General features: G+C 47.2%; 1 protein-coding gene across 5 annotated transcripts in view; it reads left to right on the top strand.

The window, feature by feature from the left end:
* CUEDC1 (CUE domain containing 1) overlaps window positions 1-19,390 on the top strand; it is a 1,101,926-nt gene that overhangs the window by 362,434 nt on the left and 720,102 nt on the right. For all 5 annotated transcript variants that reach the window (XM_078679741.1, XM_078679742.1, XM_078679740.1 and 2 more), the window contains one exon: window positions 17,051-17,184. The gene's annotated coding sequence lies outside the window, so the exon portion shown is untranslated. The remainder of the gene's footprint in view (window positions 1-17,050; window positions 17,185-19,390) is intronic.

The following is a 19,390-nucleotide window of genomic DNA, read 5'->3' as shown; positions in this document are numbered from 1 at the left end:
TGCCCGACCGGGTTCGGGCCTGCATCCAATCCGAAGTGGCCAAGATGTTAGCTCTGGGGGTAGTCGAACCCTCCAACAGTCCCTGGGCCAGTCCCGTTGTCCTGGTCCCTAAAGCCGCCACCCCCGGAGCAGCTCCGGAGCTCCGGTTCTGTGTTGACTACAGGGGACTGAATGCCGTCACCAGGACCGACGCCCATCCCATCCCCAGGGCGGATGAATTGATCGATGGCCTAGGGGCCGCCAAATATCTCAGCACCTTCGATCTCACGGCGGGGTATTGGCAGATTGGCCTTACCCCGGGTGCACAGGAGCGATCGGCCTTCTCGACACCAGATGGCCACTATCACTTCAAAGTGATGCCCTTCGGCATGAAGAACGCACCAGCAACCTTCCAGAGACTAGTGAACCAGGTGCTGGCCGGTCTAGAGGAGTACAGCGCCGCCTATCTCGATGACATTGCAGTGTACAGCCTCCACTGGGATGAGCACCTGACCCACCTCTGGACAGTCCTGACGGCCCTTCGGCGGGCCGGACTCACCATCAAAGCCAGTAAGTGCCAGATAGGCCAAGGGTCCGTGACCTACCTGGGACACCAAGTGGGGAGCGGCCAAGTGGCTCCCCTCCAACCAAAGATAGACACCATCCGGGTCTGGGAGCCCCCGGTCACCCAAACCGCCGTCCGCGCCTTCCTGGGGCTCACCGGATATTATCGGCTATTCATAAAGAACTACGGGAGCATTGTGGGGCCCCTCACAGAACTGACCTCAAAGAAACTACCACAGAAGGTGCACTGGACCCCGAGTGCCAGGCAGCCTTTGAAACTCTGAAGACTGCCATGTGCACTGCCCCTGTGCTCCAGGCCCCCGACTACAGCAGAGAGTTTGTGGTCCAAACCGACGCCTCAGAGCACGGCATCGGGCCGTACTGTCCCAAGTTAACTCCGAAGGCATCGACCAGCCTGTGGCCTTCATCAGCCGACGCCTACTGGCACGAGAGCAGCGATGGAGCACCATCGAGAGGGAAGCCTTCGCCGTGGTGTGGGCCCTCAAGAAGCTCCAGCCCTACCTCTTCGGCACCCACTTCTGAGTACAGACCGACCACCAGCCCCTGCGGTGGTTGATGCAGATGCGGGGAGAAAACCCGAAACTGCTGCGCTGGTCCATTTCGCTGCAGGGGATGGACTTCACTGTGGAGCATCGCCCCGGCAACGACCACGCCAATGCTGACGGCCTGTCCCGATTCTTCCGCCTCGGCGAGGAGAATCCCCAAGACGATGGGTGACTCTCCCCTGCCTTCAGCTGGGGGGGACGCGTGTTGGACCCGGCCTCATGGCGTGGTCCTACCCCTCCCGCATGGCGGGCCCAGGACGACATCGGCCCTCCGCCCAGCATCGGGCAGCCCTTTTGCCCGACACTGCACGCCCCAACATTGCTGGTCCGGCCACCATCCCGGACCCCCACTACCGACCTGGCTCCATCGTGGGCCCCTCACGACCTAAGCACGAGGCCGCGCCCGACTCCATCTTGGGCCCACCACGTCACGACCACGAGGCCTCGGCCCCGGCCCAGGCCCCAGCGAAGCCCAGACATCGAGGCACCAAGATCCACCCAGGTGGTAGAGTGGCCACTCGCCAGATCCCGGAGAAAAGGGTGTTTCGATGGCCCTCCAGCCGTCCCCGGGCGCCTGGTTTCGATCGCCCTCCGGCCTCCCTGGGCGCTGGCTCAACCCCCCTGCTGGGTGTCTGGACACCATCATCCCGGCCCCTCTGACCCCCAGGCGCGAGGGTCCGGACATCAAAGGACTCCAGTCCTATATCTGGGCCAGCCCTGGATTAGGACGTCAGTTGAATCCTGGACTGGAAGCCCTGCTGACGCTGTCACGGCCAACACCAGACAAACTCATCTCCGGTAACCTAAACCATCTGAGAGCCTGCTGGCGCTGCCGCGGCCTACCTTGCTGAAACCATCTTGAGCCTGCTGGCGCTGCCGCGGCCTACCTTGCTGAAACCATCTGAGAGCCTGCTGGCGCTGCCGCGGCCTACCTTGCTGAAACCAGCCTGAGAGCCTGCTGGCGCTGCTGCGGCCCGACCTCTCGGAACCCCCCCAGCTCGAGGATTGAGAGCTGTGAGTAGGGTATCCCTTCTTCCACCCGAGTTGAGACTTTCCCGCTACCCTACCCCCCTTTACGAGACTTTATGGATCCTTCGATCTGCCTGTATATACTGCCAAGAACCAGCAACCTTTTATTACCTATAAAAACTTAAGATCTCGACCTCTGGTGTGGTGTCCGTCTGTAGTGTTGTGATTATTCTGCTGTACGATCCTAGGAGAGGACCCTCACCCAGGAGGCCTCTCGGTAACGCTCGGCTACTTCTCGAAGGAGAGGTGGACCTAGGGGTGGTCAGTCAGACATCTTCTGCCTCCCCCGGGGTCGCCTTTCTAACAGGACCCCACACTGCACAGGTTTGGAGGGGGGAGAGGAAATTGCCCAGCATCACCCTTTGTTCTCTTTGATTAAGAAAAGAGGCCAAAAGGCTTAAAGCTGAGCCTCCAACTCCAATCTCCCTAAGACGTGCGACCAAAACGGAGGGAGACAGGGTATCGAAGGCTGCCGTAAGGACGAGCAGGACCAAAAGAGTAGTATGGCCCCTGTCAACCTTCGAGCGGATGTTATTAATGACCACCGTTAGGGCGGATTCGGTGCTGTGAGCTCTTCGGAAGCCGTGTTGAGATGAATCTAGCAAGCTAGAGTTGTCCAAAACGGAGCTTAAGTGATGGTTAAGATGTGCCTCCAATATTTTTGCAGGTGCAGGTAACGGAGATAAGGGTCGGAAATTTTTCAAAACCCCAGGGTCCAATGTGGCCTTTTTCAAGAGAGGTTTAGCGACTGCCATTTTCCAGGAAAGAGGGAAACTTCCCTACGTGGTTGCTAGGTTCATCACCTCTAAAAGAGGAGGAATAGCCTCCTCCCTACAGGCCTTAAGGACCATAAGTGGGCAGGGATCCAAAGGGGAACCGGATTTGGTTTTATCAAGAAGCTGATTAATCCTTTCCAAGGTAAGAAGAGGGACATTAAGCAGGCTGGGGCAGAGTTCATTCGCCCGACATTCAGGTATGGAAGAGGGAAGGAGAGATGGAGAACCCAATTCAAGGTTGAGGGATTCAAGTGAATTATACATATCTGTTATTTTAGTGTGAAAGAAAATAGAGATCTTATCACATAGCTCCTGAGAACCCACTGTAGGGTCCAGCATCTGGGGAGCAGAGAGGGAGTCTCCGATTTTAAATAAGTCTCTGGGAGAATTGAGGGAGCCGTCAGGTTAACAAAACGGGCCCTCTTTTCCTCAATTATTGCCAGTTTGTATTCTTTAAGGAGACGTTTATGTATTTCTTTCTCCTTGGGATCAAGATGAGCTCGCCAAAGCCTCTCCTGTTTTCTGCAGCCCTGCCTGAGCAACCTGAGCGCATCGGAAAACCAGGGTGCCGAAGGTCTCTTTCTGGCAGAGTAGTGCTGCTTGGCAGGGGCCCGAATATCCACGGCTCCCGAAATGGTGTTAGAGAATTCGAGAGCAGCGGAGTTAGTGTCCCTCAAAATGAGAGGCCTCAATCTGGTTATAATTCCTTCTTAATTCCCACTTCCTGGAGTTGGAAAGGGAGGGGAGAGAGTGATGGACTTTAAACTCCATGGGGACGGCCAGATGATCTGACCACGCAAGAGGGATAGGAGAACCTACTTCAGTCTGGGGTCATTGGAGAAGACTCCGTCAAGTGTGTGACCTGCTAAGTGGGTAGGGCTATCCACAAGTTGAGTCAGGCCACATGAGCCTAGGGTTTCCACCAAGGAGGAAGTGTCTCTGGAACTCATATTTTCCAGGTGAAAATTAAAATCGCCCAGCAGGGTAATGTTGGGTCTATCAATAAAAGATTCTAACATTTTTATCAGGTGATTGCTAAAGGCAGATCTGGGACCTGGAGGCCTATAGAACAGGAGGCCAGAGAAAGAATCTGAGGGAGTGGAGTTGAAGGAAAAGTACATGGCCTGTAAGGAGTCTGAAGAGGTAGAAAGGTGTTTAGTACGGCAGATGGAAGAACTTTTGTGTAATATACCCAACCCTCCTCCCCTACGCCCAATTCTGTCCATCCTAGTTAGGACATAGCCCTCGGGGATTGCGTCAACAAGTTCGGGACCTGAGGATTCCGACACCAAAGTTTCTGTAATGAATACCCAGGAGGATTTCCTAGAGGAAACAAAGTCTTTAAAGGCGATGTTATTTTTAATTAGCGATCTCGCATTGATAAGGAAGCCTTCTTCAATAGCCAGAGAGGGAGACTTAGGCATCCCAGTAGAAAGCTGGGTCTTTAAAGTACTTGCTGTTTTGGGGCGACTGTATTTGCCAACGCAGCGACAACTAGGGGCACCTAGGAGCGCTTCCGGGACAAGTGTATGGTGGCAGAGCTTTCTGGGGGGCTTCAAAGCCAGAAGGTCTTGTAAGAGAGCACTTACTTGGGGAATTGTAGAGGTAAAGCCAGCATCCCTGGCGTGGACTCAGCGAGGACGGGCGCAGACGGGCTGGACTTAGGCGCGACTTCGGCGCGCGTCTGCTGTGCGCAGAAGGAAACATGGAGCTTAAATAAGGCGGCGCCTGTGTGCAACGCAGCGCGTGACACTCCAAGAACCAATGAGGGCAGGGACTGCAAATATATGCCGGCGCCCTCCACAACAAACGGGAAAACCCGTGGTGGACCCAGGCACTGGCAAACTAACGAGATGCGGAAGCGGCGAACCTCTAGCAGGTAGGAGCCGTATGTATATGTGCAAATGAGAGCAGTATTTAACATCAGGTAATTTTTAAAAATGGGCAACAGAATTATAGCACAGCATAGTAATCATGTGGCATTTTAAAAAGAACATGAAGCAACAGTATCAATGACGAGGCATCGTAGTCATGCACTCACCAACTACATGCTAACCAGCGCTGTGCACAACATTGAGCCTAAATAAGGCGGCGCCTGTGTGCAACGCAGCGCGTGACCCTCCAAGAATCAATGAGGACAGGGACTGCAAATATATGCCGGCGCCCTCCACAACAAACGGGAAAACCCGTGGTGGACCGAGGCGCTGGCAAACTAACGAGATGCGGATGCGGCGAACCTCTAGCAGGTAGGAGCCGTCTGTCAAATGTGCAAATGAGAGCAGTATTTACCATCAGGTAATTTTTAAAAATGGGCAACAGAATTATAGCACAGCATAGTAATCATGTGGCATTTTAAAAAGAACACGAAGCGACAGTATCAATGACGAGGCATCGTAGTCATGCACTCACCAACTACATATGTAAATCCATATAAAAACAGACAAATAGAAACACATTTCTGAGACCACAAACAGTTGAACGGCCATTTAGTGGAAAACTAATATAAACCGAGTTTTGTGTAAACAAACCGAACGTGTTTGCTCCTCTGGCCCCTAAAAAGTTATTTAAAAAATACCTTTAACCATGTACCCTTGCCACCATAGTAAAATCGAGTTGGAGGTCAAAATTGTATTATTAAGGCTGGAAAATGGCCCTTCAAAACTAATATTAGAAACAAGAAGGGAGGGTGAAATATAGTTTTAAAATTAGTATGTTGTTGGGGAGGTGACCACCCCCACTGACCCCAAAAAAGGAAGAAAGAGAGAAAAGGGTTGTGTGAAGGAGTAAAAACATTAGAAAGGGGAAGTATGGGCTTCTGGGGCTAGTAATGGGTGGGGAGAGGGGGAGCATCAATTAAATAATAATAATAATAATAAAGGTGAACCTCATCCAGTGACCGAATGTGGGAATGCAAGAGTGGTGAAGCAAAAAAAAAAAAGATTAGCACGATTGTAGTAAAAGAAACTGAAATAACCTAGTTCCTAAACATGCCACGTTCTGTGCAAGGGGCAATATTTAAGCCTATGCATTCTATGATTTGGTCTATAGCAAACAATAAATGCCATCCAACTTGAACATTTTTAATGAACAGTTAAAGGTTTTTTCAGAACCGGTATTCTATTAATGATTTTTTCTATGAAATCTCATACAACCGAAGCTCGAGGGTTTAAACAATTTGCCTACAAATATATGAAGCTGGTGGAATGCCTGTTACCCGTGAGTTAGTGTGTGGTTTTGCTAACTTATGACATGCCAGGTCTCCAGTGTTTGTATCTTACCATCTGTTGCTTTGTTGATGTACTTGTCCCTTTAGTTGCTAGTGCTTTTCGACAAGACTAGGGTCCTGGGATATCCATGATGGGTTTCGATTCATGAGGAGATCGGTCTAACGCGATCTGCTGCTGAGCTAATACTGGCATGTTCTGTTTTCATGTGATCTATGTCTACTGTTGTAGATGTATGTGAAATGGATGGTTTGGTTTTCGCGGCATTTGTTGGTAGCATACCATGGGGCTAGTGCTTTCAAAAACTTCACGATAGCAGACTATATGACAGGATAACTGTCCTGCATCAAACTCAGCAGGGATCTGTCAACGTTCTGTAACATGCAATTGGAACAATATTTGTGTTTTATAATGCGCTACCTGCTATTTTGTTTGTGCTAACTTGACCTTGATTTAAAACTCTCTATTAGTATTCATTTGTGTGTATGCAGTAGCATCAGTTGAGAAAGTCTGTTTGCCCAGTTTACCCCGGTCTCCTTTCCAATAATTAGTATTGTTTACTGATGAAGCAGTTGCAGCCCTTGAAAGACCCAGAAAAATAATTGATCGAATATACTAAATTGGCTAGTTCCTAAATGTTCGTTATTGTAGCTCAGTCATCCCTCACCATGGTTGGAAAGCAAGCTGACATCTAGAAATATCTGCTTTGACCTGACAGCTTGTCTCAGCTGGAAAAACACTCGCTGCTGGCCTATCTGGATTGCTGGTCACTTGTTAGAATACTGATTGGGATCAACTCATTCTTTCACCCATCAGTGCTTAGCATTAGAACAAGCATTTGCCATGCTAAAGATCTCACATTTGCAAGAGATTGAGCTAATGGCATGGTAAATGACAGTGTCTTTTATTTATCTGTTTTGAAAACCTGCAAGTAGTGTGTAAACATGCACATAAACATATAAATAAAAGGTGTTGACGTTTTATAGTGCCAATAGCGTAAATTCTCGCAAATGCGAGACCTATTGTATTGCAAATACTTGTTTTAATGGCTACAAGTAGGAAATTCTGATGGCTTCTACATTTCCAAATGTTGTGCGCTGAGATGTACTTTTCCTATTTTGATGAGATGCCACCACCACGGACCACTGATGATACTCGGGTAGCTGACTGATGGAGTGTACAATTCAACTTAAGCTCTGTCCATGATGCCCAATAACAGTTGCAACAAAAACTTCATGTGAGATGACAGAATGGGGTGGTGGGGGGAGGGCGGGGAGTTATAGGTGCTGAGGTTACTAGATAGTAGAAGTGAATATCCAGGAGTGACGGCCCTTTGGGGTAGCAATATTAAACAAGTGTGGTAGATGTAGTGCTTTTATTGTGGAAGTTCTAGGCATAAACGGCAAAATGCATGGAGGGGGGGTGTCATGTACCAGGGGACAGAACAGTCTTTGTGCTATGTTGGCTGTGGCGAGTGTGTGAACAACGATGCATTGGCTCCAAGGGGCGGCCGCCACCGTGGGGGAGGAAGCATAGCACTGCTGTGAGCAACAGAGTTACCCCCCTCCCTTTTGGATATGTGTCTGTGTGGAGCAAAAGAGGAGCACATCACGAGTTACATGGGCCCGCTGTACTTCTACACCAAGGTGGCAGAGGTGCCCACTGCGCATGGTGCACAGATCTCAATGAGTGTCCTTAGGGAGCATAGTAAAAGGTGTCTAAAAGCGAGCAGCGCATGTACTGCAACTCTAGGCTTGACCTAAAAACAGTGAGGGGTAGAAGTAGGCAGAGCGAGCGAGGGCGAGTGCTTGAGATGTGAGGGGTGGTGTTGCTCACTTAACCCATGCCTTAAAATGTCTCTTATGACAGTGATGACATCGGATGCATTGCGCTCTTGTATTGGTCTTTTAAAACATCTCCTTTTAGGCACAAAGTCTGCACGAGCAACTTCTTCTGGGTTTATAGACACAGAAGTCTTGCACACAGGGCCACATGCAAAGGGAGTGTCTCTGTTCCACTCCCTGCACCAGAATACCCCCACCCTGCCAGGGCCTGTGGGCACTGGCCCCTTATATAAAAGAATTTCCGTTGTGCTGCGAACTCAATACACGTCTGGTGCTCTGAATGCCAAGACGTGATTCCCCTCCTGCAGAGTGCTACAAGAAACGAAATACTTGTTGTGCTGGGAGGTAATTTCTTTATTTTATGTAAATGCACAAATGGGCTTTACGTGAACCCATGCTCTCATCAGATTGTAAGAGATCTACGTGTGACTGACTGTGGCCCAGCTGATGGAGGAGAGGTGTGTTCACCTCTCTTCTGCAGAGGGTGGCTCTGAGGTGAGGACGTGGGAGCCTGCAGCGCAGCCTATATTGTGCCACCCAACTGGTGCCCCTGTTAACTTTTTGTTGTTGCATACAGATAAACGCAACAAACAGCTAAAAACCAGCCACAATTATTGGCTTTGTCCATGCCATGATTGTGAGCTGTTTCAGATAAATGAGTAACATTTCAGATGTTAGGAGTTAGGCGGGTGGAGGAGTATGGAGCTTGGTGTATGAGAGTAGGGCGTTTGGTGCTTCGGAGGAGTTAGGTGCTTGGTGCATGAGAGTAGGGTGCTTGGAGCATGACAGATTCTTAAAAGTATTAAGCAAACTGCTGTTTTAAAAAAAAAAAATCCCCAATGCTGTACTAAAATAGCATCCAACTAGATCAAAGCATTTCAAGCCAGAGTTCTAACTGGACCAGCATCCCATGAGACTCACTCACTGCTTTGACACCAGAACTCTGGTGGCAGTGGTTTGACATGAGTGTGCAGCCCAAAAAAGCACCAACATATACTGAGAATCTCAGAAAGAAGGGTCAGAACTATGAAGGAAAGCATGAAGGATGGATTTGTCTGACAAAAAAGAAAAAAAGAGAGGGAAACGCAATCGGGCAACGGAGAAATGTCAAAGCAAATACGTTAAAGATTGGGAGGGGAGGACGAAAAGCTTAATCTGTGATGTTATGAGTTAATTAGTGAACCGCAGTTGAAAAAAATCAATCCTTCCACGACGATCCTGTTAAAAGGAGCTGCCGATTCCCTCTGAGAGCGCGCCGCTGAAAGGTACATTATTGTCTAAAAATGCCGTCGATAAGCGCGCCGCTACTGCAATAAAGTAAACACAACGCCGAGATACATGTTATTGTCTAAAAATGCAAACAAAGAACGCCAAGAATGCTTTTTGAGAAGCGCCGCCGCTACTGCATTAAAGTAAACACAACGCCGAGATGCATGTTAGTAATTGTATAAAAATGCAAACAACGAAAGCCAAGAATGCTTTTTGATAAGCGCGGCCGCTACTGCATTAAAGTAAACACAACACCAAGATACATGTTATTGTCAAAAAATGCAGCGAACGAATGATGAGAGTGCTTTTGATAAGCGCTGCTGAAAGTAAAATCAATGCCGAGATTCATGTTATTGTCTAAAAATGCTGACAACGATAAGCGCGGCCGCTACTGCATTAAAGTAAACACAACTCCGAGATACCATTAGTAATTGTATAAAAATGCAAACAACGAATGCTGAAAATGCTTTTTCATAAGCACGCGCACGTCTGAGCAAAATATCCAGTCAGGGTGGGCGGGGCTGAAGGGAGACAGGGCGAACACCAACCCCGCTTCCAAAGAAGCCGGACACAAAACCAACGACAATAGATCTCGCCAAGGCGAAGCAGCGCATGCGCTGCAACGGAGGCGAGACCTAAAAACTACAATATTAAACTATATATTCAATTCAATTGTAAACTTTATTCAAATACTAATGGTTACCATAAGAGTACAGACATATACAACAGAATAAGATAAAATAAGAAGAGTAAAAACAGTAAAGCAGTTAAGTTAATTTTCCCCGGAGACCACATTCAAAGCGGTATTCCAGTGATTGCAACAAATCTAATTAGTGTTCCTAGAGCCGCAAGCTCTGACCGCTTTTCGCCAGAAAGCACCAACATGAATTATCACATCATTGTCCATTAAATGAAAAAGAATGTTTGATGCTTCTCTGAGATTATTAATGCATCATTTCCTCATAAGGGTAATCACACAAAAAAGGCCTTGTATACATTACATAGAATCCACAAAAGAATGTAAAATGCAACATTGTTTGACTAGAGTTCCAATTACAGGGGCATGGCAAGAGATCAAGATTAGTATTAAAACCCAATGGAAAACATAATTAATATTTAATTGTGCCAGCTATATAAAGGAACAATAGGCTCCGTTCGCAGCGCGCTGTGATATTGGTAATATAAGCGGTAAAGATTCTATGTAGGCGGCAAAACGTATGTTCCGTCTCTCAATGAGCATTCTTTCTGAGATGGCTGAGTCATACAGAGCCTGCTGTAACTGTCTTTTGGGAATACTAAGATGCCACTCTGGGTCGGAAAAAACCTGTTGCAAATTAACCGAATGCAGACTAGATTCCACGCTGGCAAGCCAAAGGATCTTAAGTTCGTTATCACAACGAAGACAGTCTGTAATATCCCTAATAAGAGTCACCTCCTTGCTTTTCCAGATGGCCAACCATATTAATGGCGGGTTCGCTTTAATGCAATCTTCTTTATACAGAATGCCCAATTCATTATAGCAAATGAAATGGGAGGACGAAATAGGTGCCATTAAAACTTTTCTGCAGAACCTGTTTTCTTCTGTCTGAATAGTGCTGCATTTGTGGATGCCCCAAAGTTCGGCCCCATATGTTGCAGTGAGAACACAATGAGTTTTTATAAGTTTGTAATAGGGTCAGTATAACACCCCTACCCTTAGGTTGAGGGAGACTACATAAAGCTCCATTTGCCTTTGTAAGTTATGCCCTGCTAAGTGCAGTATGCGGTGTCCAAGAGCCGGAAGCAGCAAATGGAACGTCCAAATACGCGAAAGTGCTGGTGTAGTTCATAGTGGTGCATTCCTTATTAAAAGGGTAGATTAACAGAGTTTCTTTGGGCCACGCGCCATAATATAGGATTTAGTAAAATTAGTGTGCAGGTTGAGCGATCACATAAAATCAACAAAACCTTTTACTAAAAGTCTCAGGGCTCTCTGTGTACATGCCAATAAAACAGCATCATATGTGTACTGAAGTGATGGCAATGTGAAGCCTTTAATTTTTGGTACATCTGATGTGATGTTTATTAAAAACGGATGTAGATTATTAATATATAAGATAAATAAAAGTGGCGCAAAAACACATCCATGTCGTATTCCACAAAAAGCACGAATACCTGACGTGACCTTTCCACCGGCTGTTAACCGGACCCGAACCTTCATGTCCCTAGGCAAACACGCAATAAAGTGCACCAGTATTTCGTCCAGCCCCTGTGCGAAAAGATTTGACCATAGATATGAGCGACTAATGCAGTCAAAAGCAAAGTACAGGGGCGATTGTTTAGTTACAGTGTATTTCCCAATGATAAGGCTTATATTTAGATATTGTTCGATGGTTCCAACTTGATTCCTGAACCATATTGGCATGGATACAGAATGCTCTTTTCTTCTGCCCTTCTAATTCTATTATATAATACCCTCCTGTGAGAAAGTGCCCTCTTTCTGCATGGTTGGCCCCAATTTTTGCTGAATTGCTGATGTGCTTTGACTGAGTGTGTCCTGGGCTTCTGCTAATCAGGTACCCGGGGCCTATGTTCTTTCCCTAAAACTGCAATGAAGCCTAAACCCAATTTGCATCTCTGGCCGCATATCGGCCCCTGGTAAATGGTACCATAGGTACCCATGGCACTGTGATCAGAGAAGACCTCTAAGGGCTGCAGCACTTATTGTTCCACCCTTAGAGGTCTTGTACCATTACACTCACACACTGCCTCTGCAGGCTGCGTGTTTTGGTGCAGAAAAAAGTGAAGAGTCAATGCCTACAACCCACTGCCCTGGCATTGGTCAGTCACTCCTCTAGTTGGGTGCACTATACCAGTGGTGAGGGTACAGGTGCCTGAGCCCTGTACCCCTACAGTGTCTAGACCAATTCATAGACATTGTAAGTGCAGTGCTGCCATTAAGAGTATATGATGCTGAGAGTTTGTCATTACGAACTCCACAGCACCATAATGGCTACACTGAAAATTGAGAAGCTTGGTATCAAACTTCTCAGCACATTAAACCCACACTGATGCCAGTGTGGGATTTAATGAAAAATGCACAGAGGACAATGTAGAAATGCCCCCTGAAAACTAACCTACCACTAGTGTCCAGGCTGAGTGGCTGCTTTCAGCTGCCACCACCAGACATGTTTCTGGACCCCTGGGTCGAGAGCCTGCAGCTCTCTGGGGCCTAAAACAATGCACATCCTGGGATGAAGTGCCAAGCCTCCTCCCCCAGGATGGACAGGGTTCACAAAGGGGAAGCTTCACAGGCTTGCCTCCCCAGGCCACTTGCTGCTCTCAGCAACTGGTCCCCACTTGTCCTGACCCCCACTTTGGGCAGGAGAACCGGCGGGAAAAACAAGTGAGGAAGACTCCCTCTGCCAACTCCACCCATCAGGTGAGGGAGGCGAGGTGAAGCGCAACTCTCAGTCCATGCCATCTTGCAGATGGAGGGACTCATCCAACCAGGGACAGGCTCATGCCCCCCCCTCCCACTGGAGGGTGGCATAATAGGGGGTGTACCCAACCCAGGGAAGGGACCCATTGATCCCTGCCTTTTACCTACCTGTAACACCCCTAAATATAGTATTTAGGGGCACCCCTGAACCTTGCTTCTGCAGGCAAGAAGAAACTACAAGATGAAGATGGAGGACCGAACAGCCGTGCAGCAGCTAACAAGTGGAAGACGCCCACTGACTTGGCCCCAGCCCTACCGGCCTGTCTCCACCTCTAACCTGCTCCTGTGAAATCCCAGTGTGTCCTGCAGCCAGCAACCTCGAAAACCCCGGAGGACCTGCCTGCCTTCCACCAGAAAGACTTTCTCTCCCGTGAACACTGGATTTGTTCATCAGCAACCTCTGGCCCCGAGTGGTGCAGACGGGTCTGCACCACTCTGCACCCATCGTCCACGGCCCGAGCTTGAGTGGGCAAAACCCACGAGGAGGTCACCCCGGCGATCCTGACCCGAGATCCGGCAACCCCTGACCTGCCTCAAGCCTCCACCCAACACCTGCAGCCTAATACAGAAGGTCCCCCCCCCCCAATTGCGACCAGGAGCTGGTAAGAAGATCCGACCCCAAAAGGCACCCCTGCACCCGACGCCCCACAGCCTTGGATGCCCAAACAGACGTGGCCTAACCAACGCCTAACTTCCCAACTTACCTCTCGAAGTGGTGGTCGCACCCAGAACACCTTTGTCTCCAAGCCTGCAGTGCCTTTGCAAACTGGAGGCTCCCCATTGAAAACAGGGTGCCCGATGTCGAAACAGCACCCTGCACCCGGCCGCCCTAGTGCCGCTGAGGGTGTACCTTTGGTGCTACTTTGTTTCCCCATTTGTCCTGAGCTAAAGTCCAGGAGCTTTGCTCCCACAACCAAGTGGCCTGCTAGTCAGCAGCCACCAAATGGAGGCCCACGAAACCCCATTGGATAACATTGGGCCTCAGCACTCTGCACCCGGCCGCCCTAGTGCCGCTGAGGGTGTTACAAGAGTGCATCCTTGACCCTTGGGGACCCCTGAGTCTACCCCAAGAACTTCAGCTCTCACTACAAAATACTTACCTCAAAACCAATAACGCGATTTTCCTCGGTAGGATAACATTGACTGTTTTTCTGTGAAAAGTTTTTAGGTGTGGAGTTTGAAAACCTAAATAAATTCTTTAAAATTGCACTAACTAACAAAAATAATTTTACTTACCTGTTTACAGAAAATGTCCCAGAGTAGTATCCAGGTATACTACTCTGAGAAAGAAAAGTAATCTCAAAAGTAACACCTGAAAACTCCATTTAAAGTCTTTGTGCTGTATTTACAAAGTACTGCATTTCTCTGAAACCATACTGTAAGTGAAAACAAAGTGCATTTATTATTACAAATCCAAACTCTATTACAACTGTATACTTACTGCAAAGTACGTATCACCTACCTGTGCTAGGCTTGCTTGGTTCTAGAAAATAAAATAACAAAAAATATTTTTATACAAAAACAATTGGTCTGAAGTTCATTCTTTGATTGTGAAAATTCATTTGCTCACTGAGTGTGTACAACAAGTGCTTAATACCGTCCTCTGATACTGCCTTACTGCTCGACCACACTACCACAAATAGAGAGAGTTGCTATCTAACTTCACCTCAGCCTACCTTTGGGGCTCCACTGTACTCTCTGCACACTATACCCCACTTTGGTATAGCATATACAGAGCCAGCTTCCTACACTTCCCAAGGATCTTTACAGTGGTATCAATTAGAGAGATGGGCCTGTGACAACTAGGCGTGGCTCAGTCCCTCTTTTTGAAGATTGGTAGTGTAAGGGAAGTAGTCCATGAGTTGGGTAAAGTAGAACGGAACAGAGCATTACAAACATTTATCACTAAGGGAGCCAAAGTCAGGGCTGTGCTTAATTAAATCAATTGGAAATCCATTCGGGCCTGGAGCCTTGCCCCTATACTCCCTATACTTTGCCCAGTGGCATTGAGCACCTCACTCGGGATACCTGAAACTCCCTAAGAACATACTCCTCCTCCGAGGCATCTGAGACTTCAGTAGCGGCATAGATTTCAGTCAAATGAGACGCCCTAATTTTATATTGGTTATCGGGGTACCTACTTGGCTCAGACGTTTCATATTGTATATAGCCTTCCAGAAAAGTTTACCATTCTTCGCCAATGCTGATGATGCCAAGGTATCCCATTGGTGATGCAGCACTTACCTGCTTCCTCATGGAGGTAGCCTCCTTATATTCCTTACGTCGGAGTGCCACTTCGGAAGAATTTGTAGGGGTAGCTATAAGAACTTTGAGCAATTGACGATTGGCCCTGGAGCAGTCATGGCTGAACCGTGTGGGCTTGTTGGCAGGCCTACCTAGGGGACACATTAACTTGTCCTACTATTCAGACCGAGCCTGGTAAAGACTGAAACCACTTGGCATTCGGAGTTGTTATCGTTTAGACAAACTTCCATCAAGTTAAGGTTCTCATTAACTACAGTTTGAAAAAGTAGGGTGGGCTCAACTGCTCTCCACTTTAATCTTAAACCATTGCCAGTTATTTGCAAATACCGTGCTATGCATTCCTTACTTAAATATGGCTTAGGAGGCCAAATGAATACAACCTCAATGGGGTTATGATCCCCATAGTAGATGAAACTATTTTCCCAAGGGACACGAAATCCGTCCGATTTGAGGATAGGAAAAAATGATCTATTATCTAGGAGCAACCTCTGCCTATATACGTGGGTATCAAGCGTTCTTCACTGCCAACAATATCCATTACATTCTGCAAATCAGGGATAACCAGGTCGTTATCAACTCCAGCCCTCTTGTATCGGCATCATTAAAGTAAAAGGTTTTTGTTAGAGGGAATCGTGGCGTTAAATTCTCCAGCCAAGCAAAACCCTGCCAATAGACCTTTAGCAGAGACTGCTTCCCCAAGAGAGGTCATATATTCAAATAAAATCAGGAATTTAGAATTCGGTACATTGTTAAAATCATTATTTTAGAAATTAATGAGAAACAAAGTCATGTTCCTCGTAAAATTCAGAACCTAAAAGCTAACACTACTAGTTGCAATGGTCCTAACACTGCCTCCTGCCAGGAGAGTCACACAAATAGCCAAGCCGCCTGATTCCCGCCCACACAGGGAGGACGTTGCTGGAGTGCTCTGACATTCAAACCCGTCAATTGGTACTTTCTGTAATGAACAGGTCTCCTGCAACATAAGTACATCATACAGCCTTATGAGGGTTAACCAATCGGGTAATGTAAGTTTAGATTGTAGGCTAGCTACATTCCAACTCCTAATTCTCAAAGTAGAATCTCCCAATTTCAAAATAATATGAGAGGGGGAAAAATAACACAAGGAGGAACTGTATATAAAAATAAGGTTACTATTAAAATGGGAAATAGAATTATTCCAATCACTATTTAATACAAGGACTGTCATGCCTTTTTGATCTTTTAGGACCTACATATATTTGTCCTAGAATCAAAGTAACATATTGAGCTACAAATGTTGTGTAATCTTTACTGATGTCTGCATTCATTCACAGAGTAATATTAAGTTAGTAAGTGAGCTGGAAGTCTATAAATTAACAGAGGGAGTTGGAACCCATTCAAAATAATTGCAAGGAATGTAGAGATGAACTGATGCGTAAAATAGTTATGAGAAATATTGTGCCTATAGTATGTAGCTTATTTTATCATGTTCTATCATGTCTCACCCTTTGTATTGGATCATGGTCAAATGTATTTGTGGATGAGCTGTATGGCTAGTAGACTTGGTACTCTGGGTAACACAAAATCCCCATCAGACATTACTTTCATTCTGGGCGTGAATGTTCCCTGCTTAAATGTGAATCGGTAGCCCATAGTTATTGTGTATGTGCCTCACTGTTCTGGCTCGAGTTGAGTTTGTTCAGCGAAAAGCAATGCATCTTTGCATTTCATCCACCGTTCTGGCTATATACATAGATAATACTGTCTCTCTATTTTATTCTCCCTGTTGACATTGCATTTCACTTTTCTGGATGACATCTTGTTCAAAATGAATGACCTTTTTTTATCTTAAAATCTTTTGTACTGGTAAGCAAGAGGCCTGCTTTCATGTGTATTTCTTATAAAATGGCAGGCTGCGATGTACTTTGGTTCTAGCTTTACGTTGAACCTGTTTACTCTGAAAGTTTTTCAGTTTTGCAAATCCAGATTTTGCATCCGCCTGACCTTTCATCACATGCTTCGAAACGGCAGTTCTTCCTAAGGCTTAATGCCGCGTCTCTATATTTTACAGGCTTTAGCCCCCTGTGTACTCCACAGTCCGTAACAAACCAATACCTGCCCTCATTGAGCGGAGCCAAAGGGCGTCTTGGATGGGAGCTGCTGTACTGACCCAGGTCGGGTGACGGTGCTTGGGACGGACATCAGGTAAACTGTTTGTCACTTTGTGATTTTGTTCTATAGCGCTCATATATTTTTAGTACTGTTTAATAAAAGAACAATTCAGAAAGAACCTCGATTGGGCGCTTTGTGTCAGCCTGTAGTTTAAGAAAACGGCAGTGCGAATGTGGCATAAGATACGTTGCAAATCCTCGCCTGGCGTGACGAGAGATGTCCTTCGCTACAGCCGCAGTCTTTTTACGTAGTTTACGTCAGACAGCCCTGTCTTCTGTGCGTAGCGTAAGGCGCGGAGTGCCATGTGCCTCCGATCCTGTTCACTGGGAGATCTTCTCGTGTTCCGAACAGCATGACACAGTACCCAGTTTGTTTTTGGTGGGAAAGGTCTGATTTGCAACACATTTGCAGGTGTTTGAATGAGTTTTTATGACACAAACCCTAGGTCACCGTTTCTCAAACTATGGGTCTGATCACAAGGCGTTTTTTGGTGATGCCGAAGTCGGAGCAATAAAAAAAGGCCTCTTTACATCTTGTATTTATCATGTCACGTTTGCTGTGCTTCAAAGATCGACATCAGATCAAAATGTATTGATGGGTTAATTAAAACCATTACAATAACACATTTGTGCATATAATGGATGCAAAGTAACAGTCAATGTATTTGCACGAACCGCCTCGACTAAACCCTATGCAGAGGGCTGTGTTTATTATCATACCAGACATCTACACGGAATTATCATCCTGTTTTCCCCAATCATAATGAATGTGCCTTGCAGCTATCCTCTTTAGATGAGAAGTTTCAATAAAGCGCTGGGCGTGTTATGCATCCTTCTCTAGTCTTACGGCTGTCCTCCCTAGATATCAAGTTTCAGTAAAGTGTCAAGTGCTGTACTTGTTAATGCTATGATTACGTATGGTAATCCCCATTACTCTTAGTCCTACTCGTCCTCGACCCAGTCATCACTCATGAGGTATTCCACACGACAGGAAACAAAACAGGAAACACTTTTAGGCTCCACCCCCCCTCCTGCCAGGTGCTATAACACTACCAACCACCAGTAGCACATCCTGACACACCAAGCAACAAAGGCCTGGACAGGGAGGGAGGGCGGGAAGTATGACTGGGTCGAGGACGAGTAGGACTAAGAGTAATGGGGATTACCATACGTAATCATAGCATTACCTCTACGTCCCTCGTCCTCGACCCAGTCATCACTCATGAGGCATACCAAAGCAACGCCCCAAGCAGGCCTTTGACAACCCAAAGACAGAACATACAGACCAGACACAAAGGAGTGCAGCAAGTGAAAGTTTAATACAAAAACAGAACTCGGAGCGGAGGGGGAACCCCCACAGCCAGCAACACCCCACGACCAAAATTGGTCCGGTCAGACAGGGCACAATTCAACCTGTAGTGCTGCACAAACGTGGACTCAGAAGCCCACGTCCCAGCACGACAAATCTCATCAAGAGACACACCATGAAAGGCAGCCCAGGAGGCAGAAACGCCCCGAGTGGAACGCGCCTGAACCCCCGCAGGACAAGGCAAACCAGCACCACGATAAGCAAGAGTGATGACAGCCTTAATCCAACGACCCAAGGTGAGCCTGGAAGCAGCCTTACCCCTACCAGCCAACCCAAAGGTCACAAAGAGAGAGTCAGAAGAACGAAACTCCCCAGAACGAGCCACATAAATGGACAGGGCACGCCTCAGGTCCAAAGAATGAAGCAAAAGCTCAGAAGGAGAAGGAGAAGGACACAAGGAAGGAAGAACCAGCTCCTGAGAGGAATGGAAACGGGAGCGGACTTTAGGGACAAAGCACGGATCCAAAGAGAGCACCACAGCGTCATCCAGAAAACGCAAAAACGGAGGGGAACAACGCAAAGCCGTAAGCTCACCCAACCGCCTCGCAGAAGTGATGGCCACCAGAAAGGCCACTTTGTAGGACAGAAACTTAAGATCCACAGTCTCCAAAGGCTCAAAGGGGGAAGACTGCAAAACACCCAACACCAAAGAGAGATCCCAAGGTGGAACCAGAGAACGAACAGAAGGAGAAGAAAGCGAAAAACTACGAAACAGCCGAGACACCAAGAGGCCATCGGAAGCAAGAAAAGAACACTGGTCCCGGAAGGCCCGGATAGCAGCCCACTGACCACGCAAGGTAGATACAGCAAAACGCTTCTGAAAACCATCCAGAAAAAACTGAAGGATAGAAGAAACCGGGCAAGAGGTAGG

The sequence above is a fragment of the Lissotriton helveticus genome, chromosome 3_1 (genome assembly GCF_964261635.1).
Source record: "Lissotriton helveticus chromosome 3_1, aLisHel1.1, whole genome shotgun sequence".
Lineage (NCBI taxonomy): Eukaryota > Metazoa > Chordata > Amphibia > Caudata > Salamandridae > Lissotriton > Lissotriton helveticus.
Note: the sequence above shows the minus strand (reverse complement) of the source record. Positions and strands in the feature narration are given on the sequence as shown.